This window comes from Ambystoma mexicanum, chromosome 3p (genome assembly GCF_040938575.1).
Source record: "Ambystoma mexicanum isolate Mex_15411 chromosome 3p, UKY_AmexF1_1, whole genome shotgun sequence".
Lineage (NCBI taxonomy): Eukaryota > Metazoa > Chordata > Amphibia > Caudata > Ambystomatidae > Ambystoma > Ambystoma mexicanum.
Window position 1 is genome coordinate 757,807,831 of NC_090925.1, and position 21,452 is coordinate 757,829,282.

The following is a 21,452-nucleotide window of genomic DNA, read 5'->3' on the forward strand; positions in this document are numbered from 1 at the left end:
CCGGATAAGCGCGTCTTCTCCTGCGCGCAGGAGAGCCCTGTTCAATTCCATGAATACGTGTTGTTAGTGCGCGTGTGGGCGTTGCGAGTATTTTACTGTGTTACTTCCCACGTAATGCCTACATTTACGCTTGTTGTTCCCATTCCACGTGTTCCGCCCCCTTGTTAGGTGTGTGCGCTGGACGGTGTGTGCCTTCACTGGGCATCTCGCGCAAGGCATTCAATGGTGTTGCAGTGACGTGTTGGACCCACGCGTATTCAACGCAGGTCTCAGGTAAGCCACGTGCAATGTATTCCATGAATCAGAAAATGGGCGCTTGAGTGCGTTTTACACGCATACGCCCTGTTTTCGGCGCAGCTTTATTCCATGAATCGGGCCCTGAGTGTTAGGAGGGGTGAGAGTGATCAGAACCCCACAATGAGCACACACAGTAAAGACAACAGAATACTCTTAGACAGGTGTATATCAAAAATACATATACATTTATTTTAGGCCCAATAAAACAACACAAATATCCAAGTGAAGAATGCAACAGTTACCACACAAGCATACCACTATTTAACATATATACAATCACTGTAGCTTAATGCGAAAAAGGGAGGAAAACATCCACAACCTGAAATAGAAGGGGGAGGAGGGGCTTAACACAATTTAACCATTAGGCAGTCTTCAGGATGGAAACCCTAACTTATTCAGTCCAGCCCTATGAAGTGGGGAGCCTTGTGTTCAAAATACAGCAGTATGTAAAAACGCATGGTCGTGCATAAAGCGAAGACAGTACTTTTTCAAGATGCTGGGACAGCTAGGTAAGGGTCCTGATTGGGATAGAAAATGTTCCAATTGCCAGGGAAGGGTCTACCCTCATGGACAGAGCAGTTTCTGAGTCCGGCCAGGGAGCTTAGGCTATCCCAGCCAAAGAGAGGATCCCAAGGAACCCTTGTGCGTAAAAAGAAAAGGATGAGCCAGGGACCACCGGTAAGTTATGCAAGTACTCACTGCCCAGTTGCTTCAATCCAGACCAAACTATGCCAGTTTAGTCGAGGTCATCTGAGGTTCCAAATCTTGTCTTTGGTCTCCTACTTGGCTCTCAGGCTGTGGGACGAGACAGTAGACCGTGACAGGATAGTGGCCACAACTTTGCCCACGAAGGGAGGAAGAAGAAAATTCCAGTGCAGCAAGACTCATGTCACAGTAGAGAAGCTGGGAAAGCCACTCACAGCGACTGCCACCACAATGCAGTGACACTGGAACTGCAAAGGCTTGCAGCGTGATGCACTCTCCTAGTTCGCGACCCAGAGGAGCCAGGCCTTTGGAATTTGGCAGGAGAGTGTCGAGAACCACAATCTAGGGATTCACAAAGTTTCAAGCCTCAACTCAAAACGGCGGCGCTCCTATGCGATGTCCCAGGGCACAGCTGGTCAGTTCACTGGATGGCCCAGAACACTACGAGAAGGCTCTTTTGGCAAGAAATCATGAGATGCTGAGAGTAGTTGTTCCCACTACTCAAAAGGGTTGAAGCGCCTTTGCAGGCATTCTAAGGCCGAGAATGAAACAGGGGTCTGATGGGACAACAGCGGGCTCAGGGTGCCAAACGTTCCAGCTCATCTCTGGCGGGTCCACAGGTCTGCTTCAGATCACAGGATACTTGGCTCCTTCAGTAGTTCAAGATGAACCACTGTAGATCGACCTGGAATGGATGCAGGGCCCCTTCTCTCCAAAGTTCGATGCATGACCGAATCTGGACAACCAATAGAAGATCTGCTCCTTTGCATGCATGCAGTTCCTGGTCCAATCATGGTCCACTGTGGTCCCCATGCATACATGCACACCAGACATCCTGGCACCAGTAGTGTGGATTGGGACTGGACAGTCCCAACCCTCTTCCTGGGCGCTAGCACACGTGACATTCAGGCGCCCACGAAAGATGTGGTTTTCGTGGGAGGCTGCATGCCCAAACAAGGAATGCCCGGGTCAGCCCGACCTGGGGGAAGTCAAAGGGACAAGATGGCCAAAAGACAGAACAAAAGACTATGTGGCACAGCCCTTTTCAGCACTGGCCACAGTCATGAGCCATCGATGGAAAGCACGGGATGGTTTGACAAAAAGTAGTAAAAATACAAGAAAAGTAAACTGCTGCCACCAGTTCATTCTAGGCACACTTGTACATGCACCAGAAATTACTTAGAGGACATCGAGGGCCATAAAACTAAAGGATCCCAGTGCACGGTACAGTAATGTACTTTGCACACTGATAAAAAGTTACTAAGAAATGGCAACGAAGTAAAGACTAAGGGAAACATAGTTTCCCAGAACTGACAGCCTGAAGGAGGTGTCAGTTTCCCCATAACAAATGAGCAAAGGCCCAGGGTAGCTCATCTGAAGGCTGGGCTCCACTGGAAAAAGTCAAGCCAGGATAGCCAAACAAAAGCAAAAAGTTTGGGGTTCATAATATGGAGGGATATTGCATTTATAGATATCTTTCCTAGCAGTATCCTCTGGAAGGCTACAGGCTCAATGACTGTAGAGATACAGACACAATCAATGAGGATTCCCAAAATCACTCACCTCATAGACTAGACACAGTGAATTTGGAGGAACAAGCACACTATCTACAATGGTGCACACACAATCAATGTATAGACACAGCCATTGCTGAGAAATAGACGCCATCACTTCAAACAGACAGACAGCATCACTGCAGGCATATAGTCACATTAAATGCAGGGTAACAGACAAAATCACTGCACCCAAATGCTGCTGAGAACAAGAGACACCTGATCAAGAGACACAGGCTCACTCTCTATTAATGCACCGATCCAAGACTGTACAAACACTGATACAAATACAAATGCTACAGTGAAACCCCAACACTGCACAGAACAGAAAGATTCACCACAAATATATATATGAATAACGTCACTGGAGAGATACAGGCACTATGGACACAGAGATACAAACCAAGTCAGTGTGGGGGTACAAACCAAGTCTCAGTGAAACACAGACACAATTAATGCACAGATGGAGTGATATTTGTTATGCACCTACAGTTCCAATCATTGGCAAGACACAGACAGAAGCACTGTCGAGCTATGAAACAGTATCTGCAATGTCACGGGTCAAACCACTACAGACATGCTGGCGAAACCACTACAGAGACACTGACATGAGAAGTGGACAAACAAAGGCATAATCACTTCAAAGATACAAAGACACTGCAGAGAACAGTCTCTGCAGATACATCAATGTATCAAAAGCCAGGAGACAGAAACAGCCTTTGCTGGGATACAGCCCCAAACACTGCAGGGAAAAAGATACAACCAGTGCAGCTCAATAGACACACCCACTGAAGAAATATAGAGACAGGGGCTGCAGAGATATAGATATGTCTTTTACAAAGACACAGGCACAGTCAGTGAAGAGATACAATAACAGCAGGGATTCAAACACAATCACTGCAGATTAAGGGTTGTCCAACTCCAGGACTCGAGGGCAGGAACCATTTCGGATTTTCAGGATACCCCCCATTAATATGCATGAGATAAATTTGCATACAGTGATTCTAAATGTATGCACATTTGACTCATGAATATTCATGAGGGATGTCCTGAAAACCCATCAGGATTCCGGCCCTCGAGACCTGGAGTTGGACAACTCTGTATCCAGAGGCCTAGACACAGTCCATGCAGACACACAGATACTGTCACTACAAAGATATGGAAAAAGCCCCTGGAGAAATACAAACAGGATCACTGCAGGGAGACAGACACATCCTCTGCAAATGTGCGAGTACAAGCCAATGCTCTATAGCTTGGCAGAAATGACAACTGCAGGAATACCAACACAATTACTGCAAGAGAAATAGAAGCAAGGGGTGCAGTGACACAGGGACACAGACAAAATCACCACAGGGACACTGGCACAATCGCTCTAGAAATACAGACTGTGTGACTGCTGGGATACACACCCAATAACCCCAGAGAAGCAGAGAAAACCCTTGTAGAAATATAATATAGACACAAGTAGTGCAAAGATACTCAGACTTCGGAAGCAGATATGCACATGCAATAGCTGCAGCCACCCTCAAACCAACTATAAAGACACTGACAATATAAAAACAAACTCACTGCAGTAATACAGCCACTGTCCCTGAAGGGATACGGGCACAGGTTCTGCAGAGGTGCAAACTCAGGCACTCCTGAGACGCGAACACAACTAGTGCAGAAATATAGATGTAAGTGAAGAAGAGACACAGGAATTGGGCATCAGTATGAGTTTAGAAATGTGGTAAGGAAATGGCAGTAAATCTGTTACTGCCCCCTTTTTTTGGCTCAACTAATTTCCAGCCACTTTTAAAGCACCACCAAATTCCCAGATTGGTGATGAGCGATAAAGCGGAGCAGTTACCTCCAGCATATGTTATAAGCTGGGGGTAACTCCCCCACATTGAGGATTTACCAATGGCCGAATTACCGCTTGCTGTAAATCCTACAAAGTCTGGAAGGTCTTGGAGTACTATGGTCTCCAAAAGTGGGGACTAACTCTGCCGTTACCCCACCTGTAATCTCGAGATAATTCCCCCAGACCAAGTATCGGTATCTGTAAATGAGTCTGGATTACCCCCAACATCATAGTGAGGCCTACTGCCAAATCAAGGATGCAGGCAGAATCATTGCAGGGGCAGTGAAACAACCATGCAGAGACACCAACCATGCCAGAGACACCAACCATGCAGATACACCAACCATGCCAGAGACACCAACCATGCCAGAGACACCAACTATGCACCAACCATGCCAGAGACCCCAACCATGCAGAGACACCAACCATGCACGAACCATGCCAGCGACACCATCCATGCAGAGACACCAACCATGCCAGAGACACCAACCATGCACTAACCATGCCAGAGACACCAACCATGCAGAGACACCAACCATGCCAGAGACACCAACCATGCAGAGACACCAACCATGCCAGAGACACCAACCATGCAGAGACACCAACCATGCCAGACACACCAACCATGCAGAGACACCAACCATGCCAGAGACACCAACCATGCACCAACCATGCCAGAGACACCAACCATGCAGAGACACCAACCATGCCAGAGACACCAACCATGCCAGAGACACCAACCATGCACCAACCATGCCAGAGACACCAACCATGCCAGAGACACCAACCATGCACCAACCATGCCAGAAACACCAACCATGCAGAGACACCAACCATGCCAGAGACACCAACCATGCAGAGACACCAACCATGCCAGAGACACCAACCATGCCAGAGACACCAACCATGCCAGAGACACCAACCATGCACCAACCATGCCAGAGACACCAACCATGCAGAGAAACCAACCATGCCAGAGACACCAACCATGCCAGAGACACCAACCATGCAGAGGCACCAACCATGCCAGAGACACCAACCATACAGAGACACCAACCATGCCAGAGACACCAACCATGCAGAGACACCAACCATGTGTCATGTCACGTGGGAGACCGGAGTCTGCCGCTCCCTTTTCCTCCTGGCGAGTCTACCCGCGCGTTGCCCGTCTGGGGACTCGCCAGGGGAGGTGCATTGGGTGTTGGGCCCGGCGGCCTACGGCGCATGCGCGGGAGACCTCTGTCGCGGTTCCGCGCATGCGCCGTGGACTGGGCTCGCCTCCTTGGAAGGGCTTGCCTTCCAGGCCTCGTTGTGGGTTCGCCGGTGCCCGGAGACGAAGCGGCTTGCGTTCCAAGCCTCTCGGGCGCCGGCGACCCATAAAAGAGGCCACGAATCGAGGCAAGCCGCGTCTCAACGCGGTTTGCTGCGCTTCGCTTTGTTTGTTCCTGTGCTCCTGTACTTACCTGGGTCCAGTCCTGGGCCAGCCATCCACCTTCCTGAGACCTGCCCTGAGCCTGCCTGTTTACCCTTATCTGGGTCCTGCCCTGGGCCTGCCTGTTTACCCTTATCTGGGTCCTGCCCTGGGCCTGCCTGTTTACCCTTACCTGGGTCCTGCCCTGGGCCTGTCTGTTTACCCTTACTTGGGTCCTGCCCTGGCCTGTCTGCTTACCCTACCAGGGTCCTGCCCTGAGCCTGCCTGTTTACCCCTACCTGGGCCCTGTCCTGGGCCAGCCAACTACTTACCTAGGACCTGCCCTGGGCCTGCCAGCTACCCTTACCTGGGTCCTGTCTTGGGCCTGCCTGCTCACTCCTGCCATAATCCCGTTCAGAACCTGCCAATCACTTACCTGGGCCCTGCCAAGCAACTCTTCCAGGTCAACTCTGGGTCCACCTACTAGGCACCTTTTAGGGCCTGACTGCTAGTTATATCTGGTCTCCCTCTTCCCTGTCTGCCTGCTCCTGTCGGACCACCAGCATCTGCCAAGATCTTTTCTTTCTGCGGTATTGACCTGTCTTGCCGCGTCGGACATTTTGACTACTACTGCAGTTCTTGAGCCTCCGGAGTATTGTCATCGGACTTCATCTTGCCAGCAATCTTCACCTAAACTTTGGCCTCACCAGTCTGTGCTTGCACAGTCCCACTGTCACAGTTATCTGAAGAATGCCTTCGTGATATTGGGAGTCGGTCCATCCTCCACCCATTTCTATTCGTGGGTGGTGGAGAGACTGGTTCTTCGTGCCACTTGTTCATCTTTTCACGAGCTCCAGACTGGCGACCTCTGCGAGATCGACCTCCAAGACATCAGGTACGCGGCCCTCTCGGGCTTCCCAACTTGACAGATTGAGACGCCTGCCTTCTGACCTGGAGATGGATGATACGCAAGACATGCGGAATGAGTTACTAGCTCTCAGGGCCGAGATGACCGCCCTGCGCCAGGAGAATCAGACGTTACGCCAGATGATAACCCAAGGAGCGCCTAGTACCTCTCTGGTGGAGGGATCTTTGGCTCACACTACACCTATCAAGTTTGATGGAGACCCGAGACGGGTGGCTGAATTTTGTAATCACTGTCGGATACATTTCCTTTTCAGATCTACTTACTTCAACAATGATAGGGCCAAGATCGGGTATATCCTGGGAAATCTAACTGGAAATGCGTTAGCTTGGGCAACTCCGTTTGTAGTTACAAACAGTTCCATTTTGAACGATTTTGCTGCTTTTGAAAAGGCATTCCTTGAGGTGTTCCAGACACCTAATTTGGCCTCCGCTGCACAGAATCAATTGATGGATTACAAGCAGGGAAGCGCTGACATTATAGCTTACATCAGCCGCTTCCGACTTTTGGCTACCGACTCCCAATGGCCAGAAATTACGCAGAAGACTCTGTTCCGCCGAGGCCTCAGAGAGGAGTACAAGGACGAGTTACTCCATATCCCCGAACCAGAGAGCCTCCAACAGTTGATTGATCAGTTGCTCCGTATTGACCAGAGATTAGCCGAACGAAAGGCTGAGAGACGTCGGCTTGAAAGAAACAGTCCCAGGACGTCCAGTTTACCCGCAGGTTCGTTCGGTCCTACTGAATCTGGATCGGAGCCAATGCAACTGGGAGCCATAAGAGGTCCATTGTCTGAGGAAGAGAAGAAACGGAGGAGGTCTTTACGTTTATGTCTTTACTGTGGAGCAGCCGGGCATTATCTCGGTACGTGCCCATTGCGCCCGCAGAAGAAGAAGTCGGGAAACTAGGAGACCTTTCGTGTACTGGAAGGGCAACGACAGGTCTCAATCATCTTCAGACCCTTCAGTTGTTTGTTCGATTCGTCTTCCCATGCAACCAGCAGTGTTACAGACCTTGAAGATCCAGATTAAGTTGCCTGACAAGAATTTGGAAGTATTAGGCCTGTTGGACAGTGGGGCTTCCGGCAACTACATCGACGAGACATTTGCCGCCAGACACAAGATACCATTAATTTCCAGACACATTCCTTTAACCGTGGAGCTCATTGATGGAACTCCCTTGTCTTCCGGGCCCGTTTGTCAGTTCACAGTAGGTCTAGTCCTCCAGATTACGGACCATAGTGAAGAACTCGCCTTGGACGTAATAAAGTCCCCATCCTACAAAGTGGTCTTGGGGTTACCTTGGCTGCAATATCATAACCCGGTGATAGACTGGAGAACTCAGACTTTAACCTTTTCATCCACTGTTTGCACTCAGAAATGCAAACTACCAGCTCCTACCCTGGCCGTTTCAACCTCCCTGGAAACATACGGCAGAGGGGTCAGTCTATGTTCCACGTCTCTGATTCCACAGGAATACATCGACTACGAACAGGTATTCTCTGAGCCTGGCGATATACCTCTTCCTCCACATCGTTCCTTTGACTGTTCCATCGAATTGCTGCCGGACTGTGTCATCCCCCATGGGAAATTTTATGCCCTAACACGAGACGAAAAGCAGGTGCTTCTGGAGTACTTGTCGGAGAGTCTACAAAAAGGATACATAGTGCCGTCTAAATCGCCCGCAGGATTCCCCATGTTTTTTGTAAAGAAGAAGGAAGGCACTTTGAGACCCTGTATTGATTATCGGCAACTGAACGATATGACAGCAAAAGATCGTTATCCATTACCTCTGATCCGCAGCATCCTTGAATCCTTGCATACTGCTCGGGTCTTTTCCAAACTGGACTTACGCGGAGCTTACCACCTGGTACGTATCAAGAGCGGGGACGAGTGGAAGACAGCCTTCAAGACACCATTCGGGCATTTTGAGTATCGAGTCATGCCTTTTGGCCTATGCAATGCCCCTGCTGTTTTTCAACGATTTATGGACAACATCTTCGGTGATCTACTTGGCTTATCCGTCTGGGTGTATTTGGATGACATCCTGGTTTTTTCCAAATCCTTTGACGAGCACGTAGAACATGTTCGTGAGGTCCTCCGTCGGTTGTCCATTAATAATCTATTCGCCAAGGTGGAGAAATGCAGCTTTCACCAATCCAGCATCGAGTTTTTGGGGTTTGTGATTAATCAGGAAGGTATTGGGATGGATCCCAAGAAAGTGCAAGCCATACAAGAATGGAAACCTCCTTATGATATCAAGTCCCTTCAACGCTTTCTGGGATTCGCTAATTTCTACAGGCGCTTCATCCCTCAATTTTCTCAGATCTCTGCGCCCCTCACCAGGCATACCAGCTGCAAAATCGCTTTCTCGTGGGATTCCGAGGCTTCTCGGGCTTTCGACATCCTGAAGTCAACCTTTATGGCAGCCCCGATTCTGCGCCATCCACAGGAGGAGCTACCCTACATTGTGGAGGCTGACGCTTCCAGCTTCGCAGTCGGTGCTGTCCTCCTACAGAAAGACCCGACTACGTTGGTTGAACATCCAGTGGCCTATTTTTCTCGCAAACTGAATCCCAGCGAAAGAAATTATGCGGTGATCGAAAAGGAACTGTTGGCTATTAAGACCGCATTTGAGGAATGGAGACATTTCCTTCTCGGAGCTCGCTTTTCCGTGGAAGTACGGACAGATCATCGCAATCTGCAATACCTTCGCTCCTTGCAATGTCGAACTCCTCGTCAGGCCAGGTGGGCCTTCTTCTTTTCTCCATTTGAATTTCATGTTACTTACATCCCGGGAACCTCCAATTTGAAAGCAGATGCACTTTCTAGATCCCTAGGGAATGTGGAAGAGGCGTCCTGCCCAGCTCAGCCACTGATTTCCCCTCAACATTTCTTGTTGACTTTGTCTCCTCACCTTGAATCCATCGTGGACGCCACTCGAACTGATTCCGAAAGAGCGACTCTTCTCAGTCGTCGATTTGTGTCTGAACAAGATGGGCTTTTGTTTTTTCGAAAAAGGCTGTATATCCCTAAGGGAGCTATTCGGAATGGCATTTTGCATGGATTCCACGATTCGCCTATAGGAGGACATCGTGGGATAAGAGCCACACAGGAGTTGATATCCCGACAGTTTTGGTGGCCTGGTTGGGCTACCGAAGTCCAGAAGTATATCGAAGCTTGTCCAATTTGTGCCCAGTGCAAAATACCTAGAAAACGTCCGTTGGGATTGCTGGTACCTACTGAAATAGCACCTTACCCATGGCATACCATCGCCACCGACTTCATTGTGGATCTACCTCCTTCAGATGGGTTTACTTGCATAATGGTGGTAGTGGACAGTTTCACTAAGCTAGCCCATTTCATCCCATTTCAGAAGATCCCTACAGCAACCCAGATGGCTTCAGCGTTCCTGCATGAAATCTACCGGTTACATGGTCTACCTGAGAAGATCATTTCAGATCGAGGGACCCAGTTCCTCTCTTTATTCTGGAGCAAGGTGTGTGGTCATCTGGGAATTCATAGGGCTCTAAGCTCGGGCTATCACCCACAGACCAATGGGCTCACCGAAAGGACCAATCAAACTTTGGAAGAGTACCTCCGCTGTTTTGCTAATGCTACTCAGTCCAACTGGAAAGCTGGTTTAGATCTTGCAGAAGTGTCTTACAACAATACAATTCACGCTTCCATTGGAGTCAGTCCGTTCTTCTGCTCTACTGGTCTACATCCTCGATTGATGCCTTTTCATCCGGTTCCTTCCAGTACAGTCCCATCTGCTGATGGCTATGTCACTCACATTCAGAAACAACAGGAACTAGCACACAAGATCCTGAGAGAAACCAAAGATCGGATGAAGATACAGGCAGACAGGAAGAGGAGTGTAGAACCAGATTTTCAGGAGGGTGAGAGGGTGTGGCTATCCTCTAAGAACCTGCCGCTTCACAACCTGCCCATCAAACTGGCTCCCCGATATTTTGGGCCCTTCGTTATTACCAAGCGGCTGTCCTCTGTAGCCTTCCGTCTCCGATTACCCCCTTCTTGGCATATACACCCCGTTTTCCATGTGTCCTTGTTGAAACCCTACGTGGTTGATACCTACGGCCGCACCTGTCCTCGCCCGGCCTCTGTCCTGGTGCAAGGCGTTCCAGAGTTCGAGGTTCACGAGATTTGTGATGCCCGTTATCGCAGGGGGGTACTCCACTATTTAGTTGATTGGAAAGGGTACCCGGCCTGTGATCGTACCTGGGAACCGCACCGGCACGTGCATGCCCCCCGTCTGGTACGTGAATTCTATAGACGGTTTCCTTGGAAACCTGGGGCCCCGGGTCTTCCTTGGAGGGGGCATAGTGTCATGTCACGTGGGAGACCGGAGTCTGCCGCTCCCTTTTCCTCCTGGCGAGTCTACCCGCGCGTTCGCGTCTGGGGACTCGCCAGGGGAGGTGCGTTGGGTGTTGGGCCCGGCGGCCTACGGCGCATGCGCGGGAGACCTCTGTCGCGGTTCCGCGCATGCGCCGTGGACTGGGCTCGCCTCCTTGGAAGGGCTTGCTTTCCAGGCCTCGTTGTGGGTTTGCCGGTGCCCGGAGACGAAGCGGCTTGCGTTCCAAGCCTCTCGGGCGCCGGCGACCCATAAAAGAGGCCACGAATCGAGGCAAGCCGCGTCTCAACGCGGTTTGCTTCGCTTCGCTTTGTTTGTTCCTGTGCTTCTGTACTTACCTGGGTCCAGTCCTGGGCCAGCCATCCACCTTCCTGAGACCTGCCCTGAGCCTGCCTGTTTAACCTTATCTGGGTCCTGCCCTGGGCCTGCCTGTTTACCCTTATCTGGGTCCTGCCCTGGGGCTGCCTGTTTACCCTTACCTGGGTCCTGCCCTGGGCCTGTCTGTTTACCCTTACTTGGGTCCTGCCCTGGCCTGTCTGCTTACCCTACCAGGGTCCTGCCCTGAGCCTGCCTGTTTACCCCTACCTGGGCCCTGTCCTGGGCCAGCCAACTACTTACCTAGGACCTGCCCTGGGCCTGCCAGTTACCCTTACCTGGGTCCTGTCTTGGGCCTGCCTGCTCACTCCTGCCATAATCCCGTCCAGAACCTGCCAATCACTTACCTGGGCCCTGCCAAGCAACTCTTCCAGGTCAACTCTGGGTCCGCCTACTAGGCACCTTTTAGGGCCTGACTGCTAGTTATATCTGGTCTCCCTCTTCCCTGTCTGCCTGCTCCTGTCGGACCACCAGCATCTGCCAAGATCTTTTCTTTCTGCGGTATTGACCTGTCTTGCCGCGTCGGACATTTTGACTACTACTGCAGTTCTTGAGCCTCCGGAGTATTGTCATCGGACTTCATCTTGTCAGCAATCTTCACCTAAACTTTGGCCTCACCAGTCTGTGCTTGCACAGTCCCACTGTCACAGTTATCTGAAGAGTGCCTTCGTGATATTGGGAGTCGGTCCATCCTCCACCCATTTCTATTCGTGGGTGGTGGAGAGGCTGGTTCTTCGTGCCACTTGTTCATCTTTTCACGAGCTCCAGACTGGCGACCTCTGCGAGATCGACCTCCAAGACATCAGGTACGCGGCCCTCTCGGGCTTCCCAACTTGACACCATGCCAGAGACACCAACCATGCACCAAACATGCCAGAGACACCAGCCATGCAGAGACACCAACCATGCCACAGACACCAACCATGCCACAGACACCAACCATGCCAGAGACACCAACCATGCCAGAGACACCAACCATGCCAGAGACACCAGCCATGCCAGAGACACCAACCATGCAGAGACACCAACCATGCCAGAGACACCAGCCATGGCAGAGACACCCACCATGCCAGAGACACCGGCAGATTCACTACTGAGAAGCACCAGCACTGAGTGCAGGCAGACAGAGAAAACCCTTGCAGAGATACAGACACAATGTTTTCGTAGTAAAAAAACTGAAAAATATTTATACAGCGATTTGACAAATATATATATATATCTCTGAATTCAGTGCCAGCGTTTGTCCAAGATGGTGATCGTTTTCACTCTCGGCCCGCATGGTGCACATCTCATTCCCTCTCGTTGCAGAAATCCTGGTCGCAGCATTGGACACGGTAGCTAAACTTGTCCATCATGGTGTTGCAGTGCTGCTGAGTGGTGCAGCCTCCTGTAGGACGACCTGCGTGATTGGAAAACCAAAAAGAGAGAGGACATTACAACTAAAGGCTTGTAAGTTTGCTACAAGGAAAAGAAATAGCCCCAGGCACCAAGGAGCTGGCTCTTTTAACTCTAAATGTGCCAATTTTCTAACGCCCTAGGGTGCATTCTTTGGACTTGTGTTGCAAATAGAGTATTTTTTAAGCACATTGGACCAGTGAAAACTACCAGATACAACAGTGCACACTGGCCAGTTGGGCATTGCCCTACCACCCAGGCCACTATCAGTGTGCCCAATAGCCATTGTATTGATGTCAGGCAACCGTAAAGACTATTTTTACCCATGTTCAGAGATCTCATGACAGATTGATGCCATTGCAAGGCCTTGGAGCTGAGCCAGAGCAAATGCAAGTCAATAATAACACCTAAGGGCACTGGCAACCAGTCTTATGGTTTTGTTTCTGATGCCAACAGGAACCCCTTGGTACTACTTCAAGTTTATCATTTACACTAATCGATATGTTTTCAGAAACGGTTAGGGTTCGAGTTAACAATGACAACTGTGCCAATATGAGGTCCTCTAATGGCACCAGTAATAATTGTAGTCCGTCTATGTGATAATACTGCATTTAAAAGACCGAACACAAAAAAGACTGATTTGTTTCACCCGTTTTTGTGTTGGCTTTTAAATGCGACGATGTGACATCCTCCGCCCCTACCCTCCCCAACATGGCCACTTCCCCGCCCCCACCCTCTCCCGCCGGTTTTTATGATTTGCCAATGGTATCAGTACAGCCTATCGGGATGTGCACAGAGTCAGGAGATATGTTTGAGGTAATGTTAGACGCAATACACTGTGCAATGCCTCTGCTGGTGGGAACATGTATATACACCATTGCTGCTTACATGCTAACATGACTGGTACATAATAATAATATCCATTTTTTTTTACAACATTTCTTACCGACCTCCTCCCACTTCTAAGTCCAGCAATAACTGGTGTGGAAATAGTAGAATCAACAGTCTACTTAGGGGTCCTAATCAACAAAAATATCAATGAGATGGCACAACAGAATTTTATCAAAGAAAAGTGAATAAAACTATCGAATCAAGCCCATGCCTTACATCGACGCTACGGAACCTTTTCTATGATGCCACTGATTCTATTCTATAAGCAAAAGGTTGTGGGGATCTTGACCTACGGGGCTGAATCTCTGCTAAATCTTCATTGGAAGACTTGGGGCCTGCTTGAGGCACTCTTCTGGAGAAGGGTACTCAGGCTCCCAAATTGCCTCCCAGTGTCTACAACCAGACACGAATTGAGACTACAATCGATGGAGTCGATAGTGTTGTGGAAGACACTCTCATTATTTCGGAAGTGCATTCTAGATAAACCCTCTATCAAATTTAAACTATTAGCAAATAAAGAGGCAAGAAATCCAGATCCTAACCTTAGTACCTGGAAACAGAATTGCCTAGAAATCATGGAGCGTCACAATATCAAAACCGATACGTTGAAAGAAAACCCGGACAAAGCAAAGAAAAGGCTATGGGAAAAGGATTGGGAACTAACGGACAATTTAAAGCGGCAGAATATAGAATGTCACAATATCATTTGGGAATGAAAGGCACTGAATGACCCCCCGCCGTACTTGCGAAGGTTCCGCTCTTCGAAATATAGGGACCTCTTGATGAGATGTAGGCTAAACATCTTGCCAACCAGGGAGGTCCAATACCTAAGGAAGCAAATGCCAGTGGAAGAGGCCAGATGTCAATTCTGTAATGATACAGATAAGTTGGAATCAATAAAACATTGGATGCTAGCCTGCCCCGCACTAAACACCCAAAGGAACTCTTATTTAGGTGAATGGGTGGTCAATATAAACACGTCAACGGACGATGAATATTGGGAACGAATATTGACGGTGCAAAAAATTGGCCCCACCCTGGAAGCCCTAAGATTTATAGAATCGATATTAAATGGACTAAAATAGGGCTCAGATGAACTCCGTGGGAGGGGTGAAAATACTGAAGGAGGGAGGGAAAGGGGAAATGACACTGACTGATTTGACTTGTTAAAGGTTGATAATTATTTAACCAATAAAACAAAACAAAAAAAAATAATAACTGCTGTTATTTTTACCCAATGTTATGAAACTCATTGGGGATGCTCAGGTAATTAGTCATACATGCCTACAGTATATGTTCAATAACCACGTGTTTGGGGATTTTATATGGGGTATAACTCTTTTGATAACTATATCCAACTGGCCCACTATCACTAATAACATGAAGACATTGGATACAATTAAGAATAGAATACAACGTGCTAGAAATATGTATAAGGGATCAATTCATATTTTATTATTGGGTGACTTTAACAATGCTAGAAGGAGGGGGCTTGGCCTGGCGAGGTTAGGGACAAAATGGCCGCCTGAGTGTCTCCCGTGATGATGCTAACAGAGGGCCAAATTAAGCATACTTTTTGACCCTCATATTGTTGTCAGACCCAACCTACCTCTTTGCAACACTATACAGCAATGTGTGGCGAGACTTCAGGTTATGGTGTGTCATCCATATGATGTTTTGGAGATGGCGGCGCAGAGCAGTGTTAACTGCTGAGGGAGCTAACCGATATGGTGTTGGTGCGTCATCTGGGCCCAGACTGGATAGCGGGAGCTCACTGTGAACCTTGAAACGAGCGAGCCAGGACGAGCTGCGATCCGCCTCTCTTACCAACACAGTGTCTGTACTGAACGAGAGGCCTGGTCAGACAAGCTGCCTGACACTGATGGCCTCCTTGCCATTGGCTCTGGCCCGAGCCCTCCCTGGTCGGCTTGTTGTAATGGGAGGAGCCTGGTTCCTGGATCTCCACCTGCAGGGAGATACTTCTCTGACAGTGAAGCAGTCATGTGTACTCACGGTGTGCTGGGGGATGCAGGTAGCTCTAATTCATTCCTTGTAGTAGTGTGCCATGATATTTGGCCTGTGATCATATCGAAGCATTCATTCTGAGGAAAAGCAGAGGCAGTTCTCTGCGATATAAACGGACGGCTCACACGATGAAAGGCATGGAGCAGGTGCTGTAGGGGCCTAGCTAGCTCCATCGTTTAGTGCCACAGAAGGAGTGAGGCAAGCTGGTGGAGTCTCCTGGACTGTGCATCGAATTCCTGAAAGCTGTGAAGCTTTGTGAAGTCACAGCTGCTGGCCTGCCCTGGAGCCTTTCCCTGAAGCAAGTTGAAGGGTTATCACTGAGCTGGCACTCTCAGTGCTCTTGCATGGGAACTGAGATGAGGACTGGGCCTGCGGTAAGGAGTGGAGGGTCTGGCTGTGGTGTGAGATGAGGGGTCCTTCCAGCAAATGACACTACATCAACATCATAGGCCCCTCTGGGCTCATACAAGGGTTCTGTCTCCCCTAATTTGCAATTATCTCAATATATTTTCCATGAAAAAAGTGTGGCGGTCTAATCTGATTAGTGATCCTAGGGCTCACTCTGAACTGGGCTTACTGAGGGGCATTTACAATGGCAATTCCTAGCAAGGAACATAAATCCATGGACATCGCCTCCGTACTAGAAGGGTAGGATAAGGTGAAGAAAGAAATGACTGCGGTAGCACAGGTCCACAAGGGGAAAAGCCCAATGGAATCGTTTCAATGGGACTCAAAATCAGATCTCCAACACTGGTTGCCCAAAATCAAGAAGGAAATCTAAGGGAGCATGGCGGGGATGATGCAGAAGATTACCTCTTTGGACAAGCGTATAGACGAATCAAAGTGTCGCTTTGAGGAGACAGAGACAACTCTTTGTGAGCAAACATATGACGTGAGTAAGTGGGCCCAGGGAATCAAAGCTTCAGAAGCCAGGGCGCAGCTGTTCGAAGCGAGACAGGAGGGTGCAGAGAACCCCTTGCGCTGAAATAATGTGCAATATCGGATAACGGATAACGGATTCGACCTAGGGAATTATATAAAGGACTTTTTGTGTGCCATATTCTCACCTCTCCTGCTGATGAAGAGATAAAGCTGGACAGAAGCCACCAAGTCCGCCCATCTGGACCACCTAGGCAGGGTCTTCTCCCAAATGCTCTCACATGGATACAATTCTACACGCTCAAAGAACAGATCTTGGTGAAAGCTAGACAACTCAACAAGATCAATTTTAGAGGAGCAACAACCACTCTAAATTAAGACCTTGCGGCAGCGACATTAGCCAAACATAAAAATCTGAAGCCTATGATGGAATGGCTCTGCCAGCTACCGATGGGGCTTCCTTACAGCACTGCTGTTTTCTTACTCAGACTGCAATTGGGTGATAAAAACTATGAAGGAAGACGAACAACTGTTGCCGCCAGAGACTTACAAGACCTCACCACACACAAAAAACTGTGCGCTCTGCATCCATGCATGGGGTCTCCAAAATGGTCACATGGACAAAGGTTGGAAGAGACCACAAAGTAAGAAAACCTCTTTATACTCTGGAGGACACAACCTGAGCAGAGAGGAGGTGGTGAATATTCTGCGAAACGAGGTACGGGGTATGTGAGTCTCCTGCACTGAGGTTCAGAGGTAGTCTGTGTCACCTATTAGTTCCAGTTCGGTGCTGGGTGTTAACGGGCAGCAAGTTGTGAGGTGTAATTGATCGGCCTTCTGTCTCGGATTGTTTGACAATTGCTTTCACTCTATGACATCTGTTGCAATCCATGTTGGGGGGAATTGTTGTGGTGATTTTGTAACAAATATTACTGCACTGATTCAAAACTTGAGCAACTCTGGTAGGAGAGCGTGGGAGAGCACACCTAGGGCCAGATTAATTTCTGATCCCTTTGTCTTTTGCTTATACCTTACCTTGTGCCAGGGTCTCAAGGTGTGCCCCAAATACAAAATACATATATATATATATATATATGATAGAGTTTAAAAAGGAATTTCTACAAACACAGCAGTGCCCACCCTTCCCAACTCAATAACAGAGATCATACACAGTGTTTCCATGTCCATAGAGTGTTCTCAAAGATTGATACACTGTTAGTACCCTTCCAAACCTGGTTGCCAGAGGGACGAGGCAAGGTTGCCCATTGTCCCCATTATTATTTTCCCTTTCTATGGAGCCTGCTGCACCCGAGTGTGGAATAATAGTTTTATTAGGGGTATAAAGCACAAAGGGAGGGAACATAAAGTGTCCGTACATGCAGACGATGTCCTAGTTACATTAACAGAGGTGGGACATCGATTACACAGCTCTGATGGAGGAGCTTGGGAACTTTGAATGAACTTTGGGGCTCGCAGTGAACTTCCCGAAATTGCAGGGCTTAATTTTAGCAATCTCACCGGCCGAGATAAAAGCCATATCAGCCTCATGACCAATAATTTGGAAAAAAGACTCAATCAATTTCCTGGGTATTAGGATCCCTTCGACCATTAAAACCTGTTATGAAGTCATCCATCCTTTTTACAGAATTCGAGGACTCACTGCATCAATGGAATGCCCAGGAGATTTCCTGGTTGGGCTGGGTTGCAGCCATAAAGATGAACATAGTATAGCGCTGTTATATCATTTCCTAGCGCTCCCAGTCCTCATCCCGATTAACAGGTTACATAGGCTTCAAAATAAGATACTTGCTTTCCTTTGGAAGGGTAAGAGAGCCCGAATCATAAGGAAGATTTTACTGAGAAACCCTGGGTTAGGTGGTATGGGTGTGCCAGACATATACATCAATACTACCTGGCCGCACAATTATCCCATGTACTGTCTTGGGGCCAACCACCACCAGGTCCCAGATGGCTTCAAAAAGAGCAGGCTTGTACTCATGTTCCCCTTTCACAGCTCCCTTTCAGTAACGTGGCACAGTTTCTGGCAACCTTCTCACCTTTATCAGCAACACGACTTTCTGTAGGATGTTGGAACAAATCTATCGAGAGGTGGGGTATCTCTAGGTGGCTTGGACCATTATCTCCCATTTTTAATAACCCAGATTTCACACCAGGCCTTCGGAAACTAGACTTTAACCAATGGGTGAGAGGTGGGTTGAAAGAATTGAGGCAATTATATAGTGGGGGGTTCCCTCATAGGTTTGAGGAGTGCAAAGGAGAATTCTCTTTGGAGGAGAATGAGAGGTTCAGCTATTCCCAGCTGCATCACTGTGCCTCTAACCCGGAGTTCAAGTGGAGAGGGACAAGAGCGTTGGGTGTGATGGAACTCACTCACCTCTTGGGACTGATCAAAGCGAACGTCAAAATGCTCTATAAGCTACTTGACCGATTTAATCTCCACGAACAGCTGCCTTATATGTCAAGTTGGGATCAGGAACTGGGTCACCAGATTGGTGTGGAGTCCAGGAGACATATCTGAGAAAGAAACCACTGGGATTCTCAATGTACTACTGACAAGGAATGGCAGCTAAAAGTATGTTACAGATGATACCTATCCCCAGAGAGGCTCAATGAAATGAATCAGTCGTACCCAGCATCTTGCTGCAGGGGTTGTGAGACTACTGGAACGTATCTCCATATGTGGTGGTTATGTCCTAAATCCCACTCCTTCTGGAAGGAGATTCTCTCACACATCAAATTGATCACAGTAATTAGTTTGCCAATCGACCCGTTGGGGGTCCTGCTGGGTGATCGGGGAGATGGTATCTATCCACTTAGGGCTAATGTAGCAGCCCTCATCACCCACCTTTTATTGGCAGCAAAGATCTCCTCGGTGAGAAATTGGAAAGCCCACAGGGTCCGATTATACAGATATGGCAGGGCAAATTGTGGGAGATTCTTGCTTCAGAGAAAATCAAGACATTATCACTGGGGAGATATACAGCTTATGTCGCAACCTGGTTCCCTTTTATTAATCGGATTTATAATACACTCCCAGTGATATACAAACTAAATCTTTACAACTATCTAGCCTTGTTTTAAAGAGCAACCCTTCAAGAAGTCACACATTGTGGTCATCTGCGGGTACCGGGGATCTAGACTGGAAATTGCTTTTGTGAGTTGATCCTGCTCTTTCACCTGTGGCCTATTGTTAAGATGGATTTATGAACTCTGACCTGGTGGGCAGAGGTTCAGAAGGGCAGCCTAGTTTTTTGGAACAGGGTAACCTTCTGGACAAGCCAGACCAATCAAGGTAGCATTGTCGGCAGTCATGAATAGGTCTCAGGAGGGGTGAGGGTGATCGAAAGCCCACAATGAGCACACACAGTAAATGACACTACAAATTACTCTCAGTCAGGTGCATATATCAAAAATACATATACATTTATTAAAGGCACTTTAAATCAAACACACAGCAAATACCAGCAGTAATAGCTAAACCAACACAACACTACCATTAAACATATATACAGTCACCAATGGCCTAAAAGAATGGCACACAGTATGGGTCCACAACCTGCAAAGAAAGTGAGAATACAGTGCAAATATCATTTGGGCAGCCCTTCATAAATCAAACCCTAACTGAGAGGCAATCCAATCCCTAAAATGAGTGGAGCCTTGTGCTCAAAAGTACTTTTGGTGCTGGTGCAGGTGATCGTGCGGTTGAGCCTAAACGGGGTCTCTTGCGGGGGTTGTAGCGACTCAGGAAGGTGGGTGAGGCAGTGAAGAATAAGTTCCCACTATTCAAGGAGGGTCTCCCCAAGAGGGCAGAACAGGATCCAAGAGTTGGGAATAGCTTGGGAGCACCGGCTACCTCGATAAAGGAGAGTGGCCCTCAGGAGACACTTGTGCATAAAAATGGATGGATGAGCCAGGGGCCACCGGTAAGGGTTGCAAGTACTCATTGACCCTCGGCGCACTCCATACCAAACTTCGGCAGTTGAGTCCACTTGGGACACAGGTTCAAATCCTGCAGTTGCACGGCTTTGCAGCTTTCAGGGGCTGCGTTCCTGGAATGATTCCGTGGAGGGACAGTGGCGATTTCACCATTCCTGGGGAAGGGGTTGGGCTATTTCCACTGCAGCGAGTCTGAGGGCACAGGGGGGTACAGCAGCAAGGCACCCACAAAGTTTGTCACCACAGCTAGGCAACACAGTGGCCGCGTATGCTCGGGTTCAGACATAGTCTCCTAATTCCAGACCTAGCAATGCTAGGTGTACAAAACTCGGCAAGAGAGTGCCATATACCCAGAGCTTACAGTCTCCAAATGCTCAAGTGTCAGCTCGAGACGGCGGTGGTTCCAGGTCAAAGGTCCCCTGCACGCTGGTCAGTTCACTGGGCGGTCCAGGAACCCTTCCAAAAAGGCTTGCTTACAGGTTAAGCTGGAGGTGCTGAGAATTGTTAGTCCCAATATTCCAATGTGTCACAGAACCTTTGCAGACCTTCTAGGTTCGATCAGAAACAGGGGGTCCAATGGGATGACAGCGGGCTCAGGGTGCCAAAACTTCCTGCAGGTCACCAGCCGTTGCTTGGCTCTGCTTCTTGGTTTCAGGATACTTGTCTCCTATCCGAAGTCCAGTGTGAACTCAAGAGATCGACCTGGAATGGGAGTAAAATGCCTTCCCTTATCCAGAATTTCCTTTGCGCCAAAACGAAGAGGACCCAATGAGCGATCTGCTCACATACAGCCATTCCAGACATGGACCAATCACGGACCAC

At 48.7% G+C, this 21,452-nt stretch overlaps 2 long non-coding RNA genes across 2 annotated transcripts in view; one reads left to right on the plus strand and one right to left on the minus strand.

Moving 5' to 3' along the window:
* Window positions 1-21,452, plus strand: part of LOC138580814 (uncharacterized) — a 126,867-nt gene that overhangs the window by 8,051 nt on the left and 97,364 nt on the right. The gene's annotated exons all lie outside the window — the stretch shown is intronic.
* The window catches only part of LOC138580815 (uncharacterized), a 146,932-nt gene continuing 138,015 nt past the window's right edge, over window positions 12,536-21,452 (minus strand). The window contains exon 3 of the long non-coding RNA XR_011304350.1: window positions 12,536-12,882. This is a non-coding gene — a long non-coding RNA (uncharacterized lncRNA). The remainder of the gene's footprint in view (window positions 12,883-21,452) is intronic.